The sequence below is a fragment of the Pristiophorus japonicus genome, chromosome 3, assembly GCF_044704955.1.
Source record: "Pristiophorus japonicus isolate sPriJap1 chromosome 3, sPriJap1.hap1, whole genome shotgun sequence".
Taxonomy (NCBI): Eukaryota; Metazoa; Chordata; class Chondrichthyes; family Pristiophoridae; genus Pristiophorus; species Pristiophorus japonicus.
The window spans coordinates 234943379-234970672 of NC_091979.1; the positions used below are offsets into that span (position 1 = coordinate 234943379).

A 27294-nucleotide genomic window follows, 5' to 3' on the forward strand; every position below is an offset into this window, starting at 1 on the left:
TCTTGGACTCAGCTCCACTTCTCTGTCCTTGTCTCCCTTATCGTTCAAAAAAGGACAAAGTGGGTGCAGCTCGGGTGCAATGTGAGATGCAAGCGATGGAGAGAAAGAGTCTGCAGCTTAAGGTGACCTTTTAGAGAGAGAGAAAAAAAACTGGGAAACAATCTAACAATCGCTGTTGGAGATAATCAAACTGAATAATTTTCTGTTCCTCCTCCTCCTCACCATCTTTTGACCTTCTTCTCTTCAGGAGATGCACTCAATCAGAGAAGCAGCTTCTGAACTCTATTTCCCCATTACCTTCCCTGCGGGAGTGTGAACGCGTATTTTTTTTTCACCAAAATTCACGGTACATGTGAACTCAATTAATTTGTAAATTGAGTCCAAGCCCCAGGATGGTTTACACCTGTAACTATATTCTCCATCTCTCTCCGATTTGATCCTTGATAAGATCCTGGCTGCCTGCTGTTCTGTTTATTATGCTATCCCTATTCTTCACAGGAACTAGTCCAACACAGCAGCAACAACTTGCAATTTATGTGGAATCTTACAGCGCAGGAGGAGGCCATTCGGCCCGTCGTGCCTGTACCGGCTCTCTGAAAGATCTGTCCAATTTAGCCCCACACCCCAGCTTTTTCCCCATTGGAATGTATTTACTTCATGGGTTCTTTGCTTAAGAATTCATAGCAGCACATTGCTATTAAGAACTAGTTGGTTTATTAGCAAAGGGTTTAACAATCACGCTACACATTACCGGTTCATCCACCAGGCTCACAACCACCTGCCTCATCATGGATCCCCCGAACCCAACTGGTTGGGGTTTTATTGAGTCTTGTGAACACCACGTAACTGGCTAAGCCACTCCCAGCTCAACAGCTCTACAACTATTTTAGTTTCTCCTGTAAATCAAATTTCAATCAAGTGCCGCCTGATTAAAGGGGGGGTGGGGGGGGGTACCAAAACCGATACATTAAACAAATTAACTTTTAACAATAAACGGTTAAATTAAAATTTAGTTGCTGCACTCCAGTCCCTCCGGTGCCCATCTCTCGTGGAAGGCCGTGAGCGTACTGGTGGACATCACATGCTCCATCTCCAGGGACACCCTGGCTCGAATGTAACCGTGGAAGAGAGGCAGGCAGTCGGCTGAACGTCCCCCTCGACCGCCCGCTGCCTGGACTGGTTAATGGCCACCTTGGCCATGCCCAGGGGCAACAGCTCGACAAAGTAAGCATCCTCACAGGTGCATACATTTCACCCATGACCCTGGAAATGAGTCCTCTTCAAGAACATGTCCAATTACCTTTTGAAAGTTCCTATGGAATCTGATTCCACCGCTCTTTCAGGTAGTTGCGTTCTAGATCATAACGACCCTCTGTGAAGAAATTTCTCCTCATTTCCACCTTTAGTTCTTATGCCAATTATTTTAAATCTGTGACCTCTGGTTACCAACTCACTTGCCAGAGGAAACAGTTTCTCCCTGCTTGCTCCATCAAAACCCTTCAGAATTTTGAACACCTCTATTAAATCTCTCCTTAACTTTCTCTGCTCTAAGTCTCGCCACATAAATGAAGTTCCTCATCCCTGGTCTCATTCCAGTAAATCTCCTCTGCATCCACTCCAGGGCATTGACATCCTTCCTAAAATGTGCTACCAGAATTGTACACAATACTCTAGCTGAGGCCTAACCAGAAATTTGTAAATGTTCAGCATGACATCCTTGTTTTTGTATGCAATGCCCCTATTTAAGTATCCCATATGCTTTCTTAACCACCGTATCATTTTGCCCTGCCACCTTCAAAGATTAGGGCCTTTAGCAAAGCAACATGTCCCTAGCGCTTCACAGGAGCACTATCAGACAAAATCTGGCACCAAGCCATATAAGGAGATATTAGGACAGGTGACAAAGCGGTAGGTTTAAGGAGGGCCTTAAAGGAGGAGAGAAGGGCAGAGAGGTTTAAGGAGGGAATTCCAGAACTTGGGGCCCAGGCAGCTGAAGGCACGTCCGCCAGTGATGAGGCGATGAAAATTGTGGATGGGCAAGTGGTCAGAATTGGAGGAGCACAGAGATCTCGGAGAGTTATGGGGCTGGAGGAGGTTACAGAGATAGGGAGGGGGTAAGGAGGCCACGGAGGGATTTGAACACGTGGATGAAAATTTTTACGTGGAGGCGTTGCTGGACCGGGAGCCAATGCAGGTCAGCGAGCACAGGGGTGATGGGTGAGCGGGTCTTGGTGTGAGTTAGGTTACGGGGCAGCTGAGCTTTGGATGGGCTCAGGGTTACGGAGGATGGAAGTTGGAATAGTCGAGTCTGGAGGTAATAAAGGCATGGATAAGGATTTCAGCAGCAGATTGAAAAAAACCTCAGCTTCACTCTCCTTCTTTAAGTCATCCATATAACCTACTTCTTTGTCCCAATACTTCCTTATGTGGCTCTGTGTCAAATTCATTTTGATAATGCTCCTGTGAAGCACCTTGGGCAATTTTACTATGTTAAAGATACCACTTGACTGCAAGTGTCTTTAACGTAGTAAAAGGTCCCAAGGAGCTTCACAGGAGCGATTATCATACAAAATTCGATGCTGAATCATGTAAGGAGACATTAGCACAGGTCGGTTTTAAGGAGCGTCTTAAAGGAAGTGGAGAAGTTTAGGGAGGGAATTCCAGAGCTCAGGGCCCAGGCAGTTGACAAGAAAGAAAGACTTACATTTATACAGCGCCTTTCACGACCACTGGACGTCTCAAAGCGCTTTTACAGCCAATGAAGTACTTTTTGGAGTGTAGTCACTGTTGTAATGTGGGAAACGCGGCAGCCAGTCTGCGCATAGCAAGCTCCCACAAACAACAATGTGATAATGACCGGATCATCTGTTTCCGTGATGTTGGTTGAGGGATAAATATTGGCCCCATATAACTCCCCTGCTCTTCTTTAAAATAGTGCCCATGGGATCTTTTAAGTCCAGTTGAGAGGGCAGACGGAGCCTTGGTTTAACGTTTCATCCCAAGTAATTGGAAGTACAGTATTTCCCTTTGCCAGTTCCTCCGAGCTTGGTTGGAGATGAGGAATGCAGCAAATCTTTCAATAAGTGAGGGAAAAGAAAATGGGAAAGAAATGTCAGGACAGGGGAATGAAAAATGCGACTCTCAACGGAAGACAAATTTTAACATCGACTCATGGCAGGGATATCAATGTCTCTTTGTACTTAGGTCTCCAACCGTTATATTTAGCTGGTAATTAATTCTCTGTGATGGATGGGAACTCGTAGGGGCCTACATAGAAACATACTTCAACAGCTTTATTTGACCATAGAAGGAAAGGTCACGGGGGTCCATTGTGTGTTATTAGCTTGTTTGCCCGGCGTCAGTGTAGACTGTGTGTCCTCTGGCTTTGACTTTCCCATGTAGCCAAGCTGCCGCAGCCTAGTAAAAAGCCTGATTGGGGAACTGGGGCTGCGTCTCTCCGACTCCCACAGGCAGGCCAGCACAACAAATGTTCCCCCAAGGACGAGGCTAGTTTCTCTACAAAGAGGCATTCTGCCACCCGAGAAATAGCAAGGGACAAATGAATGAGAAGTACGCGGCATACCAATTAAGGAGCACCGTCTCATAAAGGCTCAGTCTCATAACGGTGTCAGCTGTGGCTCAGTGGGTAACATTCTTGCCTCTGAGTCAGCAGATTGTTGGTTCGAGCACCACTCCAGGGACTTGAGCATATAAATCCAGGCCGATGCAGTGCAGTGCTGAGGGAGTGCTGCACTGTTGGAGGGGCAGTACTGAGGGAGCGCCGCACTGTCGGAGGGGCAGTACTGAGGAGTGCTGCACTGTCAGAGGGGCAGTGCTGAGGGAGCGCTGCACTGTCGGAGGGGCAGTACTGAGAGAGAGCTGCACTATTGGAGGGGCAGTACTGAGGGAGCCCTGCAGTATCAGAGGGGCAGTACTGAGGGAGTGCTGCACTGTCAGAGGGGCAGTGCTGAGGGAGCGCTGCACTGTCGGAGGGGCAGTACTGAGAGAGAGCTGCACTATCGGAGGGGCAGTACTGAGGGACAGTACTGAGGGAGCCCTGCACTATTGGAGGGGCAGTACTGAGGGAGTGCTACACTGTCGGAGGTGCCGCCTTTCGCATGAGACGTTAAACCGAAGCCCCGTCTGCTCTCCCAGGTGAATGTAAAAGATCCCACAGCCACTATTTCGAAGAAGAGCAGGGGAGTTCTCCCCAGTGTCCCTCAACTAACATCACTAAAAAACAGTTTACCTGGTCATTATCACATTTGCTGTTTATGGGAGCTTGCTGTGCGCAAATTGGCTGCCGTGTTCCTTACATTACAACAGTGACTAAACTGCAAAACGTACTTCATTGGCTCTGAAGTGCTTATGGAACGTCCGTAGGCCATGAAAGGCGCTAAATAAATGCAAAGTCTTTTTCAAACACTGAGGAGGTTTCCCTCTCCCTTTGTGCCTTTCCTTGGGAGAAAAAGTTGGAGTTGTGGGTGGCGCAGACCAAAGGTGCTTAGCAGCTGCGCTGGCTGGGGTTCCTTGGCGTGAGATATCTTGCAGGAGATCCCATTAAGTAGTCTTGTGGAATGCTGCCAATGTTCCTTTGAAAAATTGCAGCGGCTGATACCTCGGTGCCAAAAGCAATAATCACGGGCGATGGCTGGAATGCGAGTGCTTTGATCCTTCAGCATTTAATAATTTCAAGAGATTCTGGTCCCACGTGAGGCGTGGCAGACCGATGCCTGGACTGCTCCACCCCCCACCTCCCCCCACCCTCTCCTGGGTACAAGTCGCCTTGAAAAGCGGGAGGGAAATTTTGATCTCTGCTCTGAACTGAGTCATTTGGTCTCGTTGCCCCGGGGAGGGAGGGAGGGAGGGTGGATATTAAGTGGGATCGTGATCCTGGCTGCTAGCCGAAGATTACCCCCCATCTCCATGCTGCCTCCCCCATGAATGGGGTGACTATCCAATGGGGTCCTCGCCAGACTCTTCTTCGTCCTCCTCCTTCTGAGGTGGGCATGCAATCCTCACTGGCAGTGCCTGGCCCCTCATGCAGCAAACCACGATGAATTCGGATACCTGTTGAGAGGAGTATTGAAGGCTGCCTCCAGAGCGGTCCAGGCATCGGTCTGCCTGTAGGAGATGGCATATCTCTGTCAGCACTTCCTTTCGGAAGCACAGCCTTCTCACACACTGCTCCTCAGAAAGCTGGAGGGATGAGCGTTGGTGCCTGTAAACCCCTGGGATGATAAGCACTCCTCCCCAGACGTCTCCGGCTTCTCCTCATCCGTGGGCCGACATGGCCAAGAGTCCTTCTTCCAACTTGATGCCTTGTAATAGCATGCAGCATGATATGCTGGCAAACTAGTAATGCATCCATTAAATTCTCTCACTGACGTAAGGACAGATAAAAGTGCCGTTTGCAAATCGGAGCTTCACGCAGCGTGATGTGCGCAACCATTGCAGTCAATGTGACCTGTGATGTAGGAGCCTCACCCCTCCATTTAAATATGCTGCTAATACCGCCTGCTATACCTAGTTTTTTAGACGTTTCCTGCGACGGGCGTTAAATGAGGCGTTCGGGCTGAATTTTGCATCCGAGGCGGTAGCAGAGCATTGCATGACGATTGACGTCATTATCTCAGTGAAACTAGATTACGGGGCGGTAAATTTTTGCGTCGCCACAAACCATGAGCCGAATTCCTGCTCCTATTTCTTATGGTCTTATGTTCTTAAACTGAGGCTCCGTCTGCTCTCTCAGGTGGATGTAAAAGATCCCATGGCTCTATTTCGAGGAAGAGCAGAGGAGTTATCCCTGTTGTCCTGACCAATCACCATAGGTAGTCCCTCGAACCGAGGATGACTTGCTTCCACGTCAAAAAGTTCACAGGTGTTTCAATGAAGGACCTAAAATTCCAGGTCGAACTAAAAAGGTGATGGAAACCATTTCCATCAATAATTTGGGAGTTGGACGGGTGCCTGAGAATGAGGAATTTACAGGGTTACAGACAAAACGCGGGGAGAGGCGGACCAAATATGACAGCTCTATCACAGAGCCGGCCCAGGCACGGCGGCCGAATGGCCTCCTCCTGTGCTGTAAGTTTCTATGAAACTACAACCGATCAGAAATAATAACACACAAAAACTATTACTGTCAAATGGCAGCGAGGCCACGAGCCCTGCCGACCCGTACTCAGTGTCACCTCCGCGGGAGAGGCAGTCAGGGAAACAAATTGACAATCTACTGCCCTTGCTGTTGCCAGTTATGTTTGTTATTTCTCTCTTGCTCTTCTCTCTCACCTCTCTCTCACCTTCTCTCTCTCATATCTCTCTCGCCTTCTTTCTCTCTTTCTCCCACACTGTCTCACACTCCTCCCTTCAATTTCACTCTCTCACGCCCTCTTTTTCTCTCTCGTTTGGCTTCTCACTCAACTATCTTTTTCTCTCTCACTCACTTTCCTCTCTCTCACACTCTCTTTTTCTCTTGCTCTTTTCTCTCTCTCGCTCTCTCTCAGCTTCTTTCTTTCTCTCTCATTCCCTCTCATTTTCTCTTGCTCTCTTTTATCTTTTTTTCTTTCAGTTTCTCTCTTTCTCGCTTTCACTCCCTCTCTTTTTCTCACTCTCTTTCTCTCTCACTCCCTCTCTTTTTCTCCCTTGCTCTCTTGTTTCTCTTTCTCGCTCCCTCTCTTTTTTCTCTCTCTCTTTCTCTCTCAACCTCTCTCACTCTCATTTCACTCTCGCTCTCTTTTATCTCTCATTCTCCTTTCTCAACTTCTCTCTTTCTCAGCTTTTATCTCTCTCTTTCTCTTCCTCGCTCCCACTTTCTCTCTCAGCTTTTATCTGTCTCTGTCTCTCTCTCACTCGCTCTCACTTTCTCTCTCTCAGCTTTTATCTCTCTCTCTCTCTCTTTCTATTTTACTCTGTGGCAGTGACCAGCTCCCCGTTAGATTTCCCTCTCCTGCCCTCTTGAAGCTCCGGATTTGCTGGTACCGTACCCAAGTGTCCATTCCTCCCCTGTGACCCCAGACGCTGAATGTGGCTGGGCTATTCGACTGCAAAGGAAGGAGGGCATCACAGCGGAGCCTGATGTGCAGACGCATAAACCTCCAGCAGGGGTTGCTGTGTTTGTCGATCAGGAGATGGGGAACTGTTGCTGCACCTCAGCTGCTGCTTTGGATGCGTTCATGTAACTCAGTATAGCAACAGCAACCTGCCTTTAATAACGCCTTTAGCGTAGTAAAACGTCGCAAGGCGCTTCACAGGAGTGTTACCAGACAAAATTTGACCCTGAACCACTTAGGATCGATGACTTGGTCAAAGAGGTAGGCTTTAAGGAGCGTCTTAAAGGAGTAGAAGGAGGTAGAGGCAGAGAGGTTTAGGCAGGGAGTTCTAGAGCTTGTGGCCCAGGCAGCTGAAGGCACGGCCATCAATGGTTGAATGATTATAATCAGGGATGCTCAAAAAGACAGAATTAGAGGAACAAAGACATCTTGGGGGGGTTGTGGGGCTGGAGGAGATTACAGAGATAGGATGGGGCGAGGCCAAGAAGGGATTTGATACAGGTTTAGCATAACTTCACTACTTTTCAATTCTATCCCTCTAGAAATAAACCCTAGTGCTTGGTTTGCTTTTTTTATGGCCTTGTTAACCTGTGTCGATAATTTTAGTGATTTGTGTATTTGTGCTCCCAGATTCCTTTGCTCCTCTAACCCATTTAGATTCCTATTTTCCAAGTAATATGTGATCTCCCTATTTTTCTTACCAAAATGTAATACCCCGCATTTATCTGTGCTAAATTTCATTTGCCAATGATATGCTCATTCTGCACGTTTAGTAATGTCTACTTGGTGCAGCAATTAAAATCGGAGATGTTCAAAAGGCCAGAATTGGAGGAGCGCAGAGATCTGGGACGGTTGTGGGCAATGTTCCTGTTAATTTATTTTGGGTGGGCACGTCTTTTCCTATTTAAAAGACGGACCAGGAGCCAGTGTCGATCAGCGAGCACAGACAGGGCCTTCAAACCTGAGGCCACTTTGTCACTACGATTTAACTACGTGCTGTTTAACCCACTGAGGAACACCAGTTACAGTTTAGGTTTATGTTCCAAAGCCTAGAACTGAGACCCGGGTGAATATTGGAATGTTAGGTCAACGTTCGGCCCCTCGAGCCTGTTCCGCCATTCAATGAGATCATGGCTGATCTGTATCTTAACTCCATCTGCCCGCCATTGTTCCATATCCCTCGATTCCCTTACCGAACAAAAATCTATCCACCACAGTCTTCAATACTTCAATTGACCCACATTCATAACCTTTTGGAGGAGAGAGTTCCACATTTCCACTACCCTTTGTGTGAAAATATGCTTCCTGACATCACCCCTGAACTTTAATTTTAAGATTGTTCCCTTTTGTTACAGACTCCCCAACCAGAGGAAATAGTTTCTCTCCATCTACCCTATCGAATCCTTTTTAACATTGTGGTCAGATCACCCCTCAATCATCTACAATCAAGGGAATTCAAGCCAAGTCTGTGCAACCTGTCTTCATAATTTAACCCTTTAAGCCCCGGTATCATTCTGGTGAATCTGCGCTGCTCCCCCTCCGAGGTCAATATATCCTTCCTGAGGTGCGGTGCCCAGAACTGAACGCAGTTATGCCAGATGGGGTCTGATCAAAGCTCTGTACAACTGAAGCATAATAATCCTTGAATGATAAATATTCGGGTCGTACTTATGACACTAGGCCCTGGGGCCTCCCTGTAAGAGCCTGCATTGATTGCCAGTTTCCAAGGACCATACTTGGAGCACTGTGCTCAGTTCTGGTCTCCATATTATAATAAGGACATAAAGGTACTGGAGCATCATAGAATAGTTACAGCACAGAAGGAGGCATTCGGCGTCGAGCCCGTGCTGGCTCTCTGCAAGAGCACTTCAGCCAGTTCATCAGAGGATGCAAAAAGGATTTAGAAGGATGATACCAGAACTGAGTGATTGTAACTATCAGGAAAGACTGAATAGGCTGGGGCTCTTTTCTCTAGAAGAGTTAAAGGCTGAGGGGTGACCTGATAGAGGTCTTTAAAATTAATAGGGTAGATGTAGAGACGATGTTTCTATTGTGTTCCTAACACAGATGAGGCTGCACACAGCGAGGTTCGAGTAACAGGGACCTCAGTCTTTATTAAGACACTCCAGAGTGAGGAACAGGCCTTAGGGGGCCGGCTTATATGCAGTGCACCCAAGGGATGCTGGAATCCCTTGGGACTTCAGGGGATGAGCTCCCTGGTGGCGGAACATGGGAGTGCATGCTTTACAGATACACAACATCACTCCCCCCCCAAAGTCAAAGTGAAAACTATTTACAAGGTGAGGCGGTCAGGAGCCTTTCTTTCCCTGGTGAACCGCCTTGGTACAAATATCTGTTCTGGTGTGTTGGCTGTGCCCCCGCTGGGCTGGCGTGTTGTTGGCCCTGCAGGGCTGCTATGTGAGCCTGGCCTTGCTGGGCTGTTGGGCATGATGAGTTCGATTTCCTGGTCCGGCGTGGAGTCGTTGATCCATTGAGTGTATGTTGTGGGCTCGAAAAAGGTGGTGTCTGCTGTGGGTTGTTCAGGGCAGTCTGTGAACCGCAGCCTCGTTTGGTCCAGGTGCTTTCTGCAAATTTGTCCATTGTCTAGTTTGACTACAAATACCCTACTCCATTCTTTAGCTATCACCGTGCCCGCGATCCACTTGGGACCATGTCCATAGTTTAGCACATACACAGGGTCATTCAAATCAATTTCCCGTAACACAGTGGCGCGACCATCGTTTACATTTTGTTGCTGCCGCCTGCTCTCTACCTGATCATGCAGGTTGGGGTGAACCAGCGAGAGTCTGGTTTTAAGTGTCCTTTTCATAAGTAGCTCAGCCGGAGGCGCCCCTGTGAGCAAGTGGGCTCTCGTGCGGTAGCTGAGCAGTACTCGGGACAGGCGGGTTTGGAGTGAGCCTTCTGTGACTCGTTTAAGGCTCTGTTTGATGATTTGTACTGCCCGTTCTGCCTGCCCCTTGGAGGCTAGTTTAAAGGGGACCGAGGTGACATGTTTAATCCCATTGCAGGTCATGAATTCGTTAAATTCGGCACTGGTGAAACATGGCCCGTTGTCACTGACCAGTATGTCAGGCAGGCTGTGGGTGGCAAACATAGCCCTCAAGCTTTCAATGGTGGCGGTGGCGGTGCTTCCCGACATTATTTCACATTCAATCCATTTTGAAAAAGCATCCACCACCACCAGGAACATTTTACCGAGAAACGGGCCCGCATAGTCGACATGGATTCTCGACCATGGTCTGGAGGGCCAGGACCACAAACTTAATGGAGCCTCTCTGGGTGCGTTACCCAACTGAGCACATACGCTGCATTGCCGTACACAGGACTCTAAGTCAGAATCGATACCGGGCTACCACACGTGGGATCTGGCTATCGCTTTCATCATTACTATACCCGGGTGTGTGCTGTGGAAATCCGAGATGAACATCTCCCTGCCCTTTTTTGGTAGCACTACGCGGTTACCTCACAACAGGCAGTCTGCCTGAATGGACAGCTCGTCCTTTCACCGCTGGAACAGCTTGATTGGCTCTTGCATTTCAACGGGGATGCTGGCCCAGCTCCCATGCAGTACACAGTTTTTTACTAGGGATTGCAGAGGATCTTGCTGGTCCAAGTCCTAATCTGGCGGGCCGTGGCAGGTGATTTATCATTTTCAAACGCTTCCATGACCATCAACAAGTCTGTGGGCTGCGCCACCATCAACAAGTTTGCAGGCTGCGCCATTTCCACCCCCGTGGTGGGCAATGGTAGCCGACTGAGAGCATCCGCACAGTTCTCAGTGCTTGGCCTGTGGCTGATAGCGTGAGTGCCCACCTTTGTATGCGGGCTGAGGCATTAGTATTTATCCCCTTGTTTTCAGTGAACAGGGATGTGAGAGGCTTGTGATCGGTTTCCAGCTCAAATTTGAGGCCAAACAGGTACTGATGCATTTTCTTTACCCCGAACACACACGCTAATGCCTCTTTCTCAATCATGCTGTAGGCCCTCTCAGCCTTAGACAAGCTCCTGGAAGCATAGGCGACAGGTTGCAACTTCCCCGCAACATTAGCTTGTTGTAATACAAATCCAATTTCGTACAACGACGCGTCACATGCTAGCACAAGTCTTTTACACGGGTTATACAATACAAGCAGCTTGTTGGAGCATAAAATGTTTCTGGCTTTCTCAAAAGCAATTACTTGGTTTTTTTCCCCATACCCAGTTCTCACCTTTGCACAATAACACATGTAGGGGCTCTAAGAGGGTGCTTAACCCCGGTAGGAAGTTACCAAAATAGTTGAGGAGTCCCAGGAACGACCGCAGCTCCGTGACGTTCTGTGGCCTGGGCGCGTTCCTGATAGCCTCTGTCTTGGCGTCTGTGGGCCGAATGCCGTCTGCCGCGATCTTTCTCCCCAAAAACTCCACTTCTGTTGCCATGAAGACGCATTTCGACCTCTTCAGCCGCAGCCCTACGCGATCCAGTCGCTGGAGGACTTCCTCCAGGTTTTGTAGGTGCTCAGCGGTGTCCCGACCTGTGACCAATATGTCATCCTGAAAGACCACCATGTGTGGTACCGACTTGAGTAGGCTCTCCATATTTCTCTGGAAGATCGCTGCAGCCGACCGAATTCCAAACGGGCATCTGTTGTAGATGAACAGTCCCTTGTGCGTGTTGATGCAGGTGAAGCCCTTCGAAGACTCCTCCAGCTCCTGCGTCATGTAGGTCAAAGTCAGGTTGAGCTTGGTGAATGTCTTGCCTCCTGCCAGCGTCGCAAATAGGTCGCCTGCCTTAGGTAACGGCTATCGGTCCTGTAGCGAGAAACGATTAATAGTTACTTTATAATTGCCGCAAATCCTGACCGTGCCATCACTTTTGAGTACTGGAACAATCGGGCTGGCCCACTCGTTGAATTCCACTGGGGAGATGATGCCCTTGCGTTGCAGCCTGTCCAGCTCGATTTCCACTCTCTCCCTCATCATGTGAGGTACCGCTTGCGCCTTGTGGTGAATGGGCCTCTGAGACCAAGTGGATCCGCACCTTCGCCCCGGAAAAGTTTCCAATGCCTGGCTCAAAAAGGGAAGGAAATTTGTTAAGAACCTGGGTACATGAGGCCTCATCGACATGTGATAGCGCTCGGATGTCATCCCAGTTCCAGCGGATTTTGCCCAGCCAGCTCCTTCCAAGAAGTGTGGGGCCATCACCCGGGACAATCCAGAGTGGCAGTTTGTGCACCGTGCCCTCATAGGTGACCTTGACCATGGCGCTGCCCAGGACAGTGATAAGCTCTTTGGTGTACGTTCTCAGTTTCGTGTGGATGGGGCTCAAGGCTGGTCTGAATGTCCTGTTGCACCACAGTCTCTCAAACACCTTTTTACTCATGATAGATTGGCTAGCGCCAGTGTCCAGTTCCATGGCTAACGGGTAAGCCATTCAATTTTACGTTTAGCATTATAGGTCGACATTTCGTCGAAAATGTGTGCACCCCGTGTACTTCAGCATCTGCCTCCTCTCTCTGAGGCTCGAAATTGCTTTGATCCACCATGGACTGATCTTCCTCTGCCACGTGGTGGTTAGCAGGTTTTGCGGAGCTTGCAGCTCGTTTGCAAGCTCGTTGGAGGTGCCCCATTGTTCCACAGCTCTTGCAAACATACCCTTTGAAACGGCAAGAATAGGCTGAATGGATGCCTCCACAACGCCAACAAGGTGTGAATTGCCTTGCATTCGTCCTTTGTTGGGGACTGAGTCATCTGGGTTATCTGAGGCCTGCTGGCAGTTGCAGACTCGTGGGTCCTGCCCTGTACATATCTGCTCGCAAACACAGTTCCAGTTAATTTATGAACATTGCTAGCACTTGTGTGCTGAGAGATTTGTTTGGTGTTATCACTGGTGGACATAAACGACTGTGCTATCGCAATGGCCTTACTGAGGGTCGGTGTCTCTACAGTCAAAAGTTTTCGTAGGATGACCTCGTGGCCAATGCCCAGTACAAAAAAGTCTCTGAGCATTTGCTCCAGGTAGCCATCAAACTCACATTGTCCTGCAAGTCGCCTTAGCTCGGCGACGTAGCTCGCCACTTCCTGACCTTCAGATCGCTGGCACGTATCGAACCGATACCTCGCCATCAGCACGCCCTCCCTCGGGTTCAGATGCTCCCTAACCAGTGTACACAGCTCCTCATACGACTTATCTGTGGGTTTCACCGGAGCCAGAAGATTCTTCATGAGGCTGTAGGTCGGTGCCCCGCAGACTGTGAGGAGGACTGCTCTCCTTTTTGCAGCGCTTCCTTCTCCGTCCAGCTCGTTGGCTACAAAGTACTGGTCTAGCCGTTCGACATAGGCTTCCCAGTCCTCACCCTCCGAGAACTTCTCCAGGATGCCCACAGTTTGCTGCATCTTTGCATTGGATTCGTATTCTCGTCGCCAGTTGTTGTGTTCCTAACACAGCTGAGGCTGCACACAGGGAGGTTAAAGTAACAGTGACCTCAGTCTTTAATAAGACACTCTATGGTGAGGAACAGGCCTTAGGGGCCAGCTTATATACAGTGCTCCCAAGGGATGCTGGGATCCCTTGGGACTTCAGGGGATGAGCTCCCTGGTGGCGGAACATGGGAGTGCATGCTTTGCAGATACACAACAGTTTCCACTTGCATGGGAGACAAAAACTAGTGGCCATAAGTAAAAGAGACTCCCAAAGCAAGCGCTCTATTTAGAACTCCTTCACGGCAAACGAACCAAAGGTGGGCAGAGGAAATGTTATAAGGGCACCCTCAAAGTCTCCCTGATAAAGTGCAACATCCCCACTGACACCTGAGAGTCCCTGGCCAAAGACCGCCCTAAGTGGAGGAAGTGCATCCGGGAGGGCGCTGAGCACCTCGAGTCTCATCGCTGAGAGCATGCAGAAAACAAGCACAGGCAACGGAAAGAGCATGCGGCAAACGCTCCCTTACCCTCAATGACTATCTATCCCATCTGTGACAGAGACTGTGGTTCTTGTATTAGACTGTTCAGTCACTTAAGGACTCATTTTAAGAGTGGAAGCAAGTCTGACGATGAGATAAACACATGAGGGAGAAAGGAATAGAAGGATATGTTGATAGGGTGAGATGAAGAGGGATGGCAGGAGGCTCGTGTGGAGCATAAACACGGCACAGACTCGTTGGGTCGAATGGCCTGTTTCTGTGCTGTCAAATACTGTGCACCTTTCGCCTTGTACCATAGAAAGCCAAGAGGAAAGATTATCTTCTGGCACAGTCTGTGCAATGAGGGGTTAATGGGGGCTGAGAGAGACAGAATGAAAGGGCCAGTTTGTGTTTGTGCTAATCAGTTGACAGAGCAAACGTAGGCTTTTAATTGCAAGAGTTTTCTCATTTCCTCTTTATCAAGCAACACCGCCCCCCCCCCCCCCCCCCCCCGCTCACCACAACCCGGCTTTGCCTGTACAGTGCCGAGGAGCTTTGAGTGAAAAGGGCAGCCCTTTCACTCGGCCACATGTGCTTTCCCAGGGTCCATTGTCGCTGGTTGCCTGGAGACCGGCACCTTGGAGTGTCACCTGGGAGACCGGACTCCGGGGATTTGGTTGCCGCTTGGGGCTGATAGGACGGCACAATGGATGGGCTGGAAGAGGAGCCACCCGAGCCATTTCTCAGCCTGTTTGTCTCCTCCGAGTGATTAATGAAGAGGAGGGTCTAAGATGAACCGTCCGTCACGCAACCAACAGACCCCAGAGACAGCATAGGTGAACCACATCCTCCAAACCAACGACGGGCCCTGGAGCTAGAATCATAGAATCGTAACAACAACAACAACTTGTATTTATATAGCACCTTTAACGCAGTGAAACTTCCCAAGGCGCTTCACAGGAGTGTTATGAGATAAAAAAATTTGACGCCGAGCCGCATAAGTAGAAACTAGTGCACTTGGTCAAAGAGTTAGGTTTTAAGAAGCGTCTTGAAGGAGGAAAGAGAGGTAGAGAGGCGGAGAGGTTTAGGCAGGGAGTTCCAGAGCTTGGGGCCCAGGCAACAAAAGGCACGGCCACTGGTGTTTGAGCGATTATAATCAAGGATGCTCAGGAGGACAGAATTAGAGGAGCGCAGATATCTCGGGGGGTAGTGGGGCTGAAGGAGATTACTGAGATAGGGAGGGGCGAGACCATGGAGGGATTTGATAGCAAGGATGAGAATTTGAAATCGAGGCATTGCTTAACTATGGTTGACGATACATCTTTGTTCAACTGTTTACAATTTATATTAATGACTTGGATGAAGGGACCGAGTGTAACATAGCCAAATTTGCTGATGATACAAAGACGGTGAGAAAGCAAGTTGTGAGGAGATGCAAAGAATCTACAAAGGGATATAGACATGTTCAGTGAGTGGGAAAAAATTTGGCAAATGGACTATAATGTGGGAAAGTGTGAGGTTATCCACTTTGGTAGGAAAAATAAAAGAGCAAATTATTATTTAAATGGGGAGCGATTACAAAGTGCTGATGAATCTGGGGGTTCTTGTGCATGGAACACAAAAAGTTAGTATGCAGGTACATCAAGTAACCAGGAAGGCAAATGAAATGCTGGCCTTTATTGCAAAGGGGATGGAGTATAAAAGTAAGGAAGTCCTGCTCCAACTGTACAGGGTATTGGTGAGGACACACCTGGAATACTGCCTACAGTCTTAGTCTCCTTATTTAAGGAAGAATATTGCATTGGAGGCAGTTCAGAGAAGGTTCACGAGGTTGATTCCTGAGCTGAAGGGGTTGTCATTTGAAGAAAAGCTGAACAGATTGGGCCTATACACCTTGGAATTTAGAAGAATGAGAGGTAATCTTATTGAAATATATAGGGGCCGAAATTGATGAACTTACCGCCCACTGCCGCTGACATTCCTCTGCTCGAACCGCCCAGTGCCACTTTCGATGTGGCCTGGAGCGGGCGGGCGGGGAAGGGATGGGAGAGAAGAGAGGAGGAAAGGGAAAGGGAGAGGGAAGGGGAGAGAAGCGGGGAAGGGGAGAGAAGCAAGGAGAAGATGGGATGGGAGAGAAGATGTTAGGGGAGGGGAAGGGAAGGGGAGAAAAGATAGGGGAGGGAAGAGAGAGGAGGAGAGGGGAGGGAAGAGGAGAGGGGGGAAGGGGAGAGGGGGAGGGAAGGAGAGAGGGGGAAAGGGAGAGGGGAGGGAAGGGGAGAGGGGAGGGAAGAGGAGAGGGGGGAAGGGGAGGGAAGGGGAGAAGGGGAAAGGGAGAGGAGGGAGAGTGAAGGGGAGAGCAGAGAGGCGGGGAGGGGAGAGGAAACCTTGGAACTGACGATGGAGCCTTTTGAATTGTGGAGAGCTGAGATACCAATGAGAGGATTCCACCTGGGACTGTCAGCAGGAGTGCTGAAGGCCCTTGTCGTATAAAACGGGCAGGATGAGATTGTGAGTCCTTCATTTCCTCTCCTCCGACCTTCATGCCGGCTCCTCTCTGAACAAGTGCAGCAGCTGGCCTGAGCATATGGGAAGACGCATTTCCCCCTCGAGCCGACAGGTATCCCAGCAACTCGCAAAGCAGCAACTCGCATTTTCACCGACCTCCGCAAACAAGCTCAGGGCAAACAGGAAGGGTGGACAGGCAAACATTGGCGAAAACCTCCTTCCCTCTCTCCCCCTTTCCTCTCCACACAGCTCAGATTCAGGTTTTTGTTAAAGGGGATGGGGGGGGTTGCCCTTTGACCTTGCGTCGGGAATCAAGCAGAAACGTTCGAGCCGCCTGTGAAAGCAAACACCAGATTCCCGACGCTCGCTCCGACAGCGACACCAGGGCATGCTTTCTTTTTTTTTTAAATGAAATCGGACAACGCGACCAAATGAGTGTCTCGGAGTCGTGGGAACGTGTCATCGTGGCCGCGATCGGCCCCGATCCCTTGCAAGTTTCTAATGTCGCCTACATTAGTACGGGGGGCGGGGGGGGGGGGGGGGTGCGGGGTAGCCCGCAAATGCCAGAGGTCAGGGGGAATGGTGAACTACGCAAGCTAGAAGTGATCCAAAACCCGGCTGCCCGTGTCCTAACTCGCACCATGCCCGCTCACTCATCACCCCCTGTGCTCGCTGCCCCGTGTCCTAACTCGCACCAAGTCCCGCTCACCCATCACCCCCTGTGCTCGCTGACCTACATTGGCGCCCGGTTAAGCAACGTCTCGATTTCAAAATTCTCACCCTTGTTTACAAATTCCTCCATGGCCCTCGCCCCTCCCTATCTCTGTAATATCCTCCAGCCCCACAACCCTCCGAGATGTCTGCGCTCCTCTAATTCTTAAGCATTCCTGATTTTAATCGCTCCACCATTGGTGGCCGTGCCTTCTGTTGCCTAAGCCCCAAGCTCTGGAACTCCCTGCCTAAACCTCTCCGCCGCTCTATCTCTCTTTCCTCCTTTAAGACGCTCCTTAAAACCTACCTATTTCACCTGTCCTGATATCTCCTTATGTGGCTCAGTGTCAAATTTTGTCTTATAATACTCCTGTGAAGCGCCTTGGGACGTTTTACTACGTTAAAGGCGCTAGACAAATACAAATTGTTGTTGTTTACTTGCGAAGGCTCGGGCAGGAGGAATAGTCATTGTGAGCCCATGGAACTGTACCTCAGCACCTCTGGGAGAACTGATGAGAATATTGCACAGTAAAAGCAACTTTAACGGAGCAAACTCTTTACTTGAGCGTCTTTTAACAAAAAAATTATTCTCAGGATGTGGGCGTCGCTGGCTAGGCCGGCATTTATCACCCATCCCAAATTGCCCTTGAGAAGGTGGTGGTGAGCCGCCTTCTTGAACCGCTGCAGTCCGTGTAGTGAAGGTGCTCCCACAGTGCTGTTAGGGAGGGAGTTCCAGGATTTTGACCCAGCGACGATGAAGGAACGGCCGATATATTTCCAAGTCAGGATGGTGTGTGCCTTGGAGGAGAACGTGGAGGTGATGGTGTTCCCATGCTCCTGCTGCCCTTGACCTTCTAGGCGGTAGAGGTCGCGGGTTTGGGAGGTGCTGCCGAAGAAGCTTTGGTGAGTTGCTACATTGCATCTTGTAGACGGTGCACACCGCAGCCACGGTGCGCCGGTGGTGGAGGGAGTGAATGTTTAAGGATAGGTACAGTTTTGTGAGTATGACTATGTCAGGCTATTGTATGACTTGTCTGTGGGACAGCTCTCCCAACTTTGTCCCAAGTCCCCAGATGTTATTGAAACATAGAAACATAGAAAATAGGTGCAGGAGTAGGCCATTCGGCCCTTCGGGCCTGCACCACCATTCAGTAAGATCATGGCTGATCATTCCCTCAGTATCCCTTTCTTGCTTTCTCTCCATACCCCTCGATCTCCTTAGCCGTAAGGGCCATATCTAACTCCCTCTTGAATATATCCAATGAACTGGCATCAACAACTCTCTGCGGCAAGGAATTCCACAGGTTAACAACTCTCTGAGTGAAGAAGTTTCTCCTCATCTCAGTCTTAAATGGCCTACCCCTTATCGTAAGACTGTGTCCCCTGGTTCTGGACTTCCCCAACATCGGGAACATTCTACCCGCATCTAACTTGTCCCGTCCCGTCAGAATCTTATATGTTTCTATGAGATCCCCTCTCATCCTTCTAAACGCCAATGTATAAAGGCCCAGTTGATCCAATCTCTCCTCATATGTCAGTCCTGCCATCCCGGGAATCAGTCTGGTGAACCTTCGCTGCACTCCCTCAATAGCAAGAACGTCCTTCCTCAGATTAGGAGATCAAAACTTAACACAATATTCCAGGTGAGGCTTCACCAAGGCCCTGTACAACTGCAGTAAGACCTCCCTGCTCCTATACTCAAATCCCCTAGCTATGAAGGCCAACATGCCATTTTCTTTCTTCACCGCCTACTGTACCTGCATGCCAACTTTCAATGACTGATGTACCATGACACCCAGGCCTCGTTGCACCTCCCCTTTTCCTAATCTGCTGCCATTCAGATAATATTCTGTCTTCGCGTTTTTGCCCCCAAAGTGGATAACCTCACATTTATCCACATTATACTGCATCTGCCATGCATTTGCCCACTCACCTAACCTGTCCAAGTCATCCTGCAGCCTCCTAGCTTCCCCCTCACAGCTCACACCGCCACCCAGCTTAGTGTCATCTGCAAACTTGGAGATATTACACTCAGTTCCTTCATCCAAATCATTGATGTATATTGTAAAGAGCTGGGGTCCCAGCATTGAGGAGGGCTTTTCAGGGTCGACTGGGCTGGGTGTGCCTTGTCGTGTCCGAATCTGATGCCGAGGTCACAAATAAGAAAGACTTGCATTTATATAGTTCCTTTCATGACCTTAGGACCTCATGACCAAAGAGCTTTATAGTCAATGAAGTACTTTTTGGAGTGTAGTCACTGCTGTAATGTGGGAAACACGGCAGCCAATTTGCACACAGCAAGCTCCCACAAACAGCAATGTGATCAATGACATGATCATCTATTTTTTAGTGATGTTGGTTGAGGGATAAATATTGGCCCAGGACACTGGGGAGAACTCCCCTACTCTTCTTCAAAATAGTGCCATGGGACCTTTTATTTCCACCTGAGAGAACAGGCGGGGCCTCGATTTAACGTCTCATTGGCACAGTCTAATGCTGCTGCGTCCCCTCAGCACTGCACTGGGAGTGTCAGCCTGGTCCAATCTGCCCTCTCTGGTGGATGTAAATGATAGCACTATCTTGAAGAAGAGCAGGGGAGTTCTCCCCGGTGTCGAGCCAAGTGCTGTTTCCTCTCTTTGACCAGGAATGGGTGCCATGGCTGGGTGAGAGGAGCACGCCAGGGGTAAGAATATAAGAATTATGAGTAGGAATAGGCCATTTGGCCCCTCAAGCCTGCTCCGCCATTCAATAAGATCATGGCTGATCTTTGATCTCAACACTTTCCTATCCTCATATCCCTTGATTCCCCTCAAATCCTAAATCTATCGATCTCAGCCGTGAATATACTCAATGACTGAGCATCCACAGCGCTCTAGAGTAGGGAATTTCAAAGATTCACAACCCTCTGAGTGAAGAAATTCCTCCTCATCTCAGTCCTAAATGGCCGATCCCTTATTCTGAGACTGTGACCCCTGGTTCTGGACTCCCAGCCAGAGGAAACAACCTCTCTGCATCTACCCTGTCAATTCCCCTCAGAATCTTACATGTTTCAATGCGATCACCTCTCATTCTTCTAAACTCCAGAGAGTATAGGCCCATTCTACTCAATCTCTCCTCATAGGACAACCCGCTCATCCTAGGAATTAATCTAATGAACCTCCGTTGCACTGCCTCTCATGCAAGTGTATCCTTCCTTAGATAAGGAGACTAAAACTGTGCACAGAACTCCAGGTGTGGTCTCACCAAGGCCCTGTACAATTGTAGCAAGATTTCCTTACTCTTGTACTCCAACATGCCATTTGCCTTCCTAATTGCTTGCTGTACCTGCATGCTAACTCTCTGTGTTTCTTGTACTAGGATGCCTAAATCTCTCTGAACACCAACATTTAATAATTTCTCAGCATTTAAAAAATATTCTGTTTTTCTATTCTTCCTACCAAAGTGAACAGCCTCATAGTTCCCCACATTATACTCCATTTGCCACCTTATTGCCCACTCACTTATCCTGTCTTTATCCCTTTGCAGGCTCTTTGCCTGCATCTAACTTTTCCACCTAGCTTTATCGCGTCAGCAAACTTGGGTACATTGGTTATTGGAGGGTCTGGCAGCCTGGACATACGCAGTACCTCCATCATCATCATCATCATCATAAGCAATCCCTCGAAACAAGGATGACTTGCTTCCATGCCAAAAAGGGATTAGTTCACAGGTGTTTCAATGAAGGACCTAATATTCCAGGTCTCGAACTACATCCTGAAGGGTGGAAGATGCCTGTGGATTTTTTTAACGTGGGGTGACCACACGGGCTTGACAGAGCCAGTGGCAAGGATTGACCAAGACAACTGGAGACCTGCTCTGCTGCACAGACCAAGTGCACACATATTGCAGTGTGACCTGGCCCGTGCTGCCCTTGGCCCCGAACTCACACCTCTCCTGGACCCCGATCACGTCCCTCTACAGTCTCTCGCCGCTCCTTCACCCTGACCTTGCCGCTATATCTGCCCACGCTCCAATCACCGACCTGGACCTTGATGACTTCACTCTACGCTGCCGTCGCCCTCCTGCACTAGCTCACGCTACTCCCTGGAGTGGTATGCCGCCACACTGCTCCCGAGGCCGCTCCACAACTGTTCTGGGCTGCTGGTCGTAACTACATCAGGCTGTAGCCAATCAAAATAGTACCCTGCGATGATTAACCAGTTGGACACGGGCTCCGGCTGATTATCTGGTTCATTCTTTACAAGGTGGATGCAGATAAGGAAAGCTCTTTGGCCCTTCCTATCTCATCCATTTAGACAGAAGTAACAGCCTCCACCTCTCCCCATCACAGCATTCAACCATCTCCTGCATAATTCCAAGCCTCTGCCCAGAAGTCCATTCCATCTGTTGATTATTCTTGGCCTGAAGAAAGAACTCGCTTTGATGCCGCGCCATTCGCAATGTCCCAAAGCACTTTACAGCCAATTTTTGAAGTGTAGTCACTGTTGTAATGTAGGGAAACGTGGCCTATTTGGGCACAACAAGCTCCCACAAACAGCAATGAGATAAATGATGAGATAATCTGTTTCAGTGATTGTAATGTATTTGCTTCATAGGTTCTTTGCTTAAGAATTAATAGCAACACATTGCTATTAAGAACTAGTGGGTTTTTTAACAATCACACTACACATTACTAGTTTATCCATTAGGCTCACAGCCTTATTGTGGATGACCTAGACCCAACTGTTTGGGATTTTATTGAGTCTTGTGAACATCACGTGACTGGTTAAGCCACTCACAATGTAACAGCTCTACCAACCCATGAGCATGCTCAGAGGTGCATACATTACAGTGATGTTGATTAAGGGATAAATATTGGCCCAAGGGCACCGGGGATAACTCCCCTGCTCTTCTTCAAAATAGTGCCATGGAATCTTTTATGTTCACCTGAGAGAGCACACAGGAGCTTGCTGCGCACAAATTAGCTGCTGTGTTTCCTACATTACAACAGTGACTACACTTCAAAAAGTATTTCATTGGCTGTAAAGCACTTGGGAGGTGTTAAAAGACATTTTGTAAATGCTTTTCTTTCTTTCCTACTTTTCTTCCCAGGAAGGGAATCTAAAACTACCCACGGGGTGACACTTTGACATACCTAAAGACTCATCAAGGTGGGGGGGGGGAAATAAGGACTGGCCAATCATTAGAGGTCAAAGGGGCCGGTTTGCAAGGCCGGTGCCTGGGCATTTTAGTCTTTAGAGACGGGTTGCCCAATATTGACACCGCACTCGCCAATATTGACAGCGTCGTCTTGTTTTCTGTCAGCACCCAGTGTACGTAGGCACAAGCTGTGCCGGACCTGCCCGCACTCCCATTGTCTGCCTCCACAGACGCCCTTGCTCACTGGCCGCCTTCCCAGGGTCCCTGCTGCCAGCTCAAACAAACAGACGCCTGTCCTGGATACCGCCTGTCTCTTGGCAACCGATGGAACGACCTCCAGACGGGACACAGTGACACAGCGGGCCTCGGTCCACTCTTGAGTGCACCTGTGTCGAAACGCCGAGATCTCGTCGCAGAAAAAAAGCCAAATTCCCTCCCAGCTGCCTTCCCGAATCAGCATTCCAAGAAAAGCAAGTTAAAAGCAAGCTTCTCCCTTTCGCAATCTAGAATTTTGCAACTCAGAAGGAGGCCATTTGGCCCTCGGTGTCTATGCTGCTCTCCAAAACATCCACTCCACTCAGTCCCATTCCCGTGCCCTTTTCCCGTACCCTTTTATCGGGGAAAAAAAATCAAATATTTATCCAAATATTTTCCCTTTTAAAAGCTATATGGACTCAGCTTCCACAACTGTTTCTGCTTAAAAAAACAATTCTCCTTTCGGATGAGATGTTAAACCGAGGCCCCGTCTGCCCCCTCAGGTGGATGTATAAGATCCCATGACACTATTTCAAAGAAGAGCAGGGGTGTTATTCCTGGTGTCCTGGGCCAATATTTATCCCTCAATCAACATCATTCAAAACAGATTATCTGGTCATTATCACATTGCAGTTTGTGGGAGCTTGCTGTGCTCAAATTGGCTGCCGCGATTCCCACATTACAACAGTGAATACACATCAAAAGTACTTCATTGGCTGTAAAGCACTTTGGGACATCTGGTGCTCGTGAAAGGCGCTATAAAAATGCAAGAGAAAAGAACCCCAGGCTGTTAAATCTTTCCTGATAGGTATAACCTCAGTTCTAGTATCAGTAATCAGTAACACATGTTTGCACCTTCTCCAGTGTCTCTATGTCCTTTATATGATATGGCTCGTTTGCTGTGAAGAGAGACATTTCTATAGCGCCTTTCATGGTGTCCAGATGTCCCAAAGCGCTTTACAGCCAATGAAGTGCTTTTGAAGTGTAGTGACTGTTGTAACGTAGGAAAAGCAGCAGCCGATTTGTGCACAGCAAGCTCCCACAAACAGCAATGTCAGGAAAATCTTTTTTGGTTGTGTGATTCCCCTGCTGTTCTTCGAATAGTGTCACGGGATCTTTCTCACCACCTGAGAGAGCAGACGGGGCCTCGTTTAAACATCTCAACAACAGTAACTTTTATTTATATAGCACCTTTAACGTAGTAAAACGTCCCAAGGCGCTTCACAGCAGTGTTACAAGACAAAACAGATAAATTTGACACCGAGCCACAAAAGAAGAAATTAAGGCAGATGACCAAAAGCTTTGTCAAAGAGGTAGGTTTTAAGGAGCGTCTTAAAGGAAGAAAGAGAGGTCGAGAGGTTTAGGGATGGAGTTCCAGAGCTTAGGGCCCAAACAGCTGAAGGCACAGCCACCAATGGAAGATGGTGGTCATCTGATTCATCTGAAAGACAGCACCTCCAACAGCACAGCACTGCAATGGGAGTCAGTCTAGATTTTTGTGCTCAAGTCTCTGGAGTGGGACTTGAACTCATGACTTTCGAACCTAGAGGTGAGAGGGCTACCCACTGTGCCACAGCTAACATCCTTTTCTCAAATTTTCAATTCTCAAAGGTTATCAAGCAAAGCCCCGGAAAGGTCACAGTTCCTCAGGTCTCCTTTAGCCCTCAGCCAGCAGACAACTCTCCTACTGACACCCATATCACAGCAGTAGAGGTACCACATTGAGTATTTAACCGTATCAACAACAACATCTTGAATTTATATAACACCTTTAATGCAGTGTAATGTCTCAAGGCGCTTCACAGGAGTATTATGAGGTAAAAATTTTGACACTAGGCTGCATAAGTAGAAATTAGGGCAGGTGACCAAAAGCTTGGTCAAAGAGCTAAGTTTTAAGGAGCGACTTGAAGGAGGAAAGAGAGGTAGAGAGACGGAGAGGTTTAGGGAACAGAAGGCATGACCACCGATGGTTGAGCGATTATAATCAGGAATGCTCAAGAGGGCAGAATTAGAGGAGCACAGACATAAGAACATAGGAAATAGGAACAGGAGTAGGCCATACGGTCCCTCGAGCCTGCTCCGCCATTCAGTATCATGGCTGATCTGATCATGGACTCAGCTCCACATCCCCACCCGCTCCACATAACCCCTTATCGTTTAAGAAACTGTATGTAGTGTATGGAGAAAGAGTCAGACTGAACACTGTGAGCTCAAAGTAAAGTGTGACCGTAATCTTTTATTGCAGGTCCTCAGAGTGCCTCTCCAACCTGTGAAGCCTCCTTAAATACCTGTGTTCCCAAGGGATTATGGGATCCCTTGGGACTCCAGGGGATGAGCCCTCTGGTGGCTGTACAGAGCAAATACAAGTTTACATATATAACAACACTCCCTCCCGCCCCCAAAGTCAATAGTGTAACTATTTACAATGTGAGTTGATCTGGGGCCCTTCTGGCCCTGGTTGATCGCCTTGGTGTGAAAGCTGGTGTCGTTGAATATTTGTTGGGCCCTCGCTGGACTGCTGTGCAGCTGGCCTTGCTGGGCTGCCTGGTGTGTTGGGCCCTGCAGGGCTGCTGTGGATGATGGGTTCTGCTTCGTGGTCAACCGTGGTGCTGGTTGCCACTGGTGTGTATGTTGGGGGATCAAAAAAGGGTCCAAGGTGGGTTGCTCAGGTTAGTCCGTGAATCTTGAGTTTGATTTGGTCCAAGTGTTTCCGGTGAATGAGTCCATTTGAAAGTTTGTCCCGAAACACTCTGCTCCCTTCTTTGGCCACTTGGGACCTTGTCCATAATTTAATACAAATACAGGATCATTGATTTCAATGTTGCGTGACACATTTGTGTTATCATGGTATGCACTTTGTTGAAGCCGCCTGCTCTCTACTTGTTCATATAGGTCAGGGTGAACTAATGAGAGCCTTGTCTTAAGTGCTCTTTTCATGAGCAGTTCAGCAAGTGGGATCCCAGTGAGTGAGTGGGGTCTCGTGCGGTAGCTAAGCAGGACTCGGGATAGGCGAGTCTGCAGTGAGCCTTCAGTTACCCTCTTCAAGCTTTGCTTGATGGTTTGCACTGCTCTCTCTGCCTGACCATTGGACGCTGGTTTAAACGGGGCAGATGTGACATGTTTGATCCCGTTATGGGTCATGAATTCTTTGAACTCAGCACTGGTAAAACATGGCCCATTGTCGCTCACCAGGACATTGGGTAGGCGGGCTGTGGCAAACATGGCCCGCAGGCTTTCAGTATTGGCAGCGGACGTGCTAGCTGACATTATCTCACATTCAATCCACTTGGAGTAGGCGTCTACAACCACAAGGAACATTTTACCCAAGAACGGGCCTGCATAGTCGACGTGTATCCTAGACCACGGTTTGGAGGGCCAAGACCATAAACTTAGCGCCGCCTCCCTGGGTGCATTGCTGAACTGCGAGCATGTATTACATCTGTGAACGCAGGATTCTAAGTCCGCATCGATACCGGACCACCACACGTGGGATCTGTCTATCGCTTTCATCATTACGATGCTTGGGTGGGTTCTGTGGAGGTCATTGATGAAGGTGTCTCTGCCTTTCTTGGGGACCACTACTTGATTGCCCCACAGAAGACATTTCATCTTTGCGCCGCTGGAACGGCTTTATCACTTCCTGCTTTTCCACTGGGATACTGGACCAGCTCCCGTGAAGCACACAGCTTTTGACTAGAGATAATAAGGGGTCCTGGCTTGTCCAGGTTTTGCTCTGCCGGGCGGTGACGGGTGATTGCTCACTCTCAAATGCTTTCATAACCATGGCTAGATCTGCGGGCTGCACCATTTCCACCCCCGTGGTGTGCAATAGCAGCCTACTGAGAGCACCGGCGCAGTTTTCTGTGCCTGGCCTGTAGCGGATGGCGTAGTTGTATGCGGACAACGTGAGCGCCCATCTCTGGATGCTGGCTGATGCGTTGGTATTTATCCCTTTACTCTCGGAGAACAGGGATATAAGTGGCTTATGGTCAGTTTCCAATTCGCATTTTAGCCCAAGCAGGTATTGATGCATTTTCTTTACCCCACAGACACACGCTAACGCTTCTTTCTCAATCATGCTGTAGGCTCTCTCAGCCTTAGACAGATTCCTGGATGCATAAGCAATCGGTTGCAGTTTCCCAAAATCATTAGCTTGTTGCAAGACACACCCGACGATATCACATGCTAGTACCAAACGCTTACGTGGATCATACAGCACAAGCAATTTGATTGAGCATAACAATTTTCTCACTTTTACAAAGGCATTTTTTTGGCTTTTGCCCCAAACCCATTCACCCCCTTTTCGTAGTAAGACATGCAATGGTTCTAACAGTGTGCTGAGACCCGGTAAGACGTTACCAAAGTAATTCAGGAGTCTCAGAAACGACCGCAGCTCCGTCACATTCTGTGGTCTCAGTGCGTACTCAATTGCCTCCGTCTTTGCGTTGGTGGGTCTGATGCCGTCCGCCGCAATCCTCCTTCCCAGGAACTCCACTTCAGGCACCAGGAAAGCGCACTTCGAGCGTTTTAACCTGAGCCCCACGCGGTTGAGTCGACTAAGAACCTCCTCGAGGTTCTGCAGATGCTCGACTGTGTTCCAACCTGTGACCAAGATGTCTTCCTGGAAGACCACGGTGTGCGGGACCGACTTCAGTCAGCTTTCCATGTTTCTCTGGAATATCGCCGCCGCCGATCGGGTTCTAAATGGGCATCTGTTATAAACAAGACGACCT

At 48.9% G+C, this 27294-nt stretch overlaps 1 protein-coding gene across 1 annotated transcript in view; it reads left to right on the forward strand.

Annotated features, from left to right (window-relative positions):
* The window catches only part of LOC139260184 (slit homolog 1 protein-like), a 369573-nt gene that overhangs the window by 47003 nt on the left and 295276 nt on the right, over positions 1–27294 (forward strand). The window lies entirely within an intron of this gene.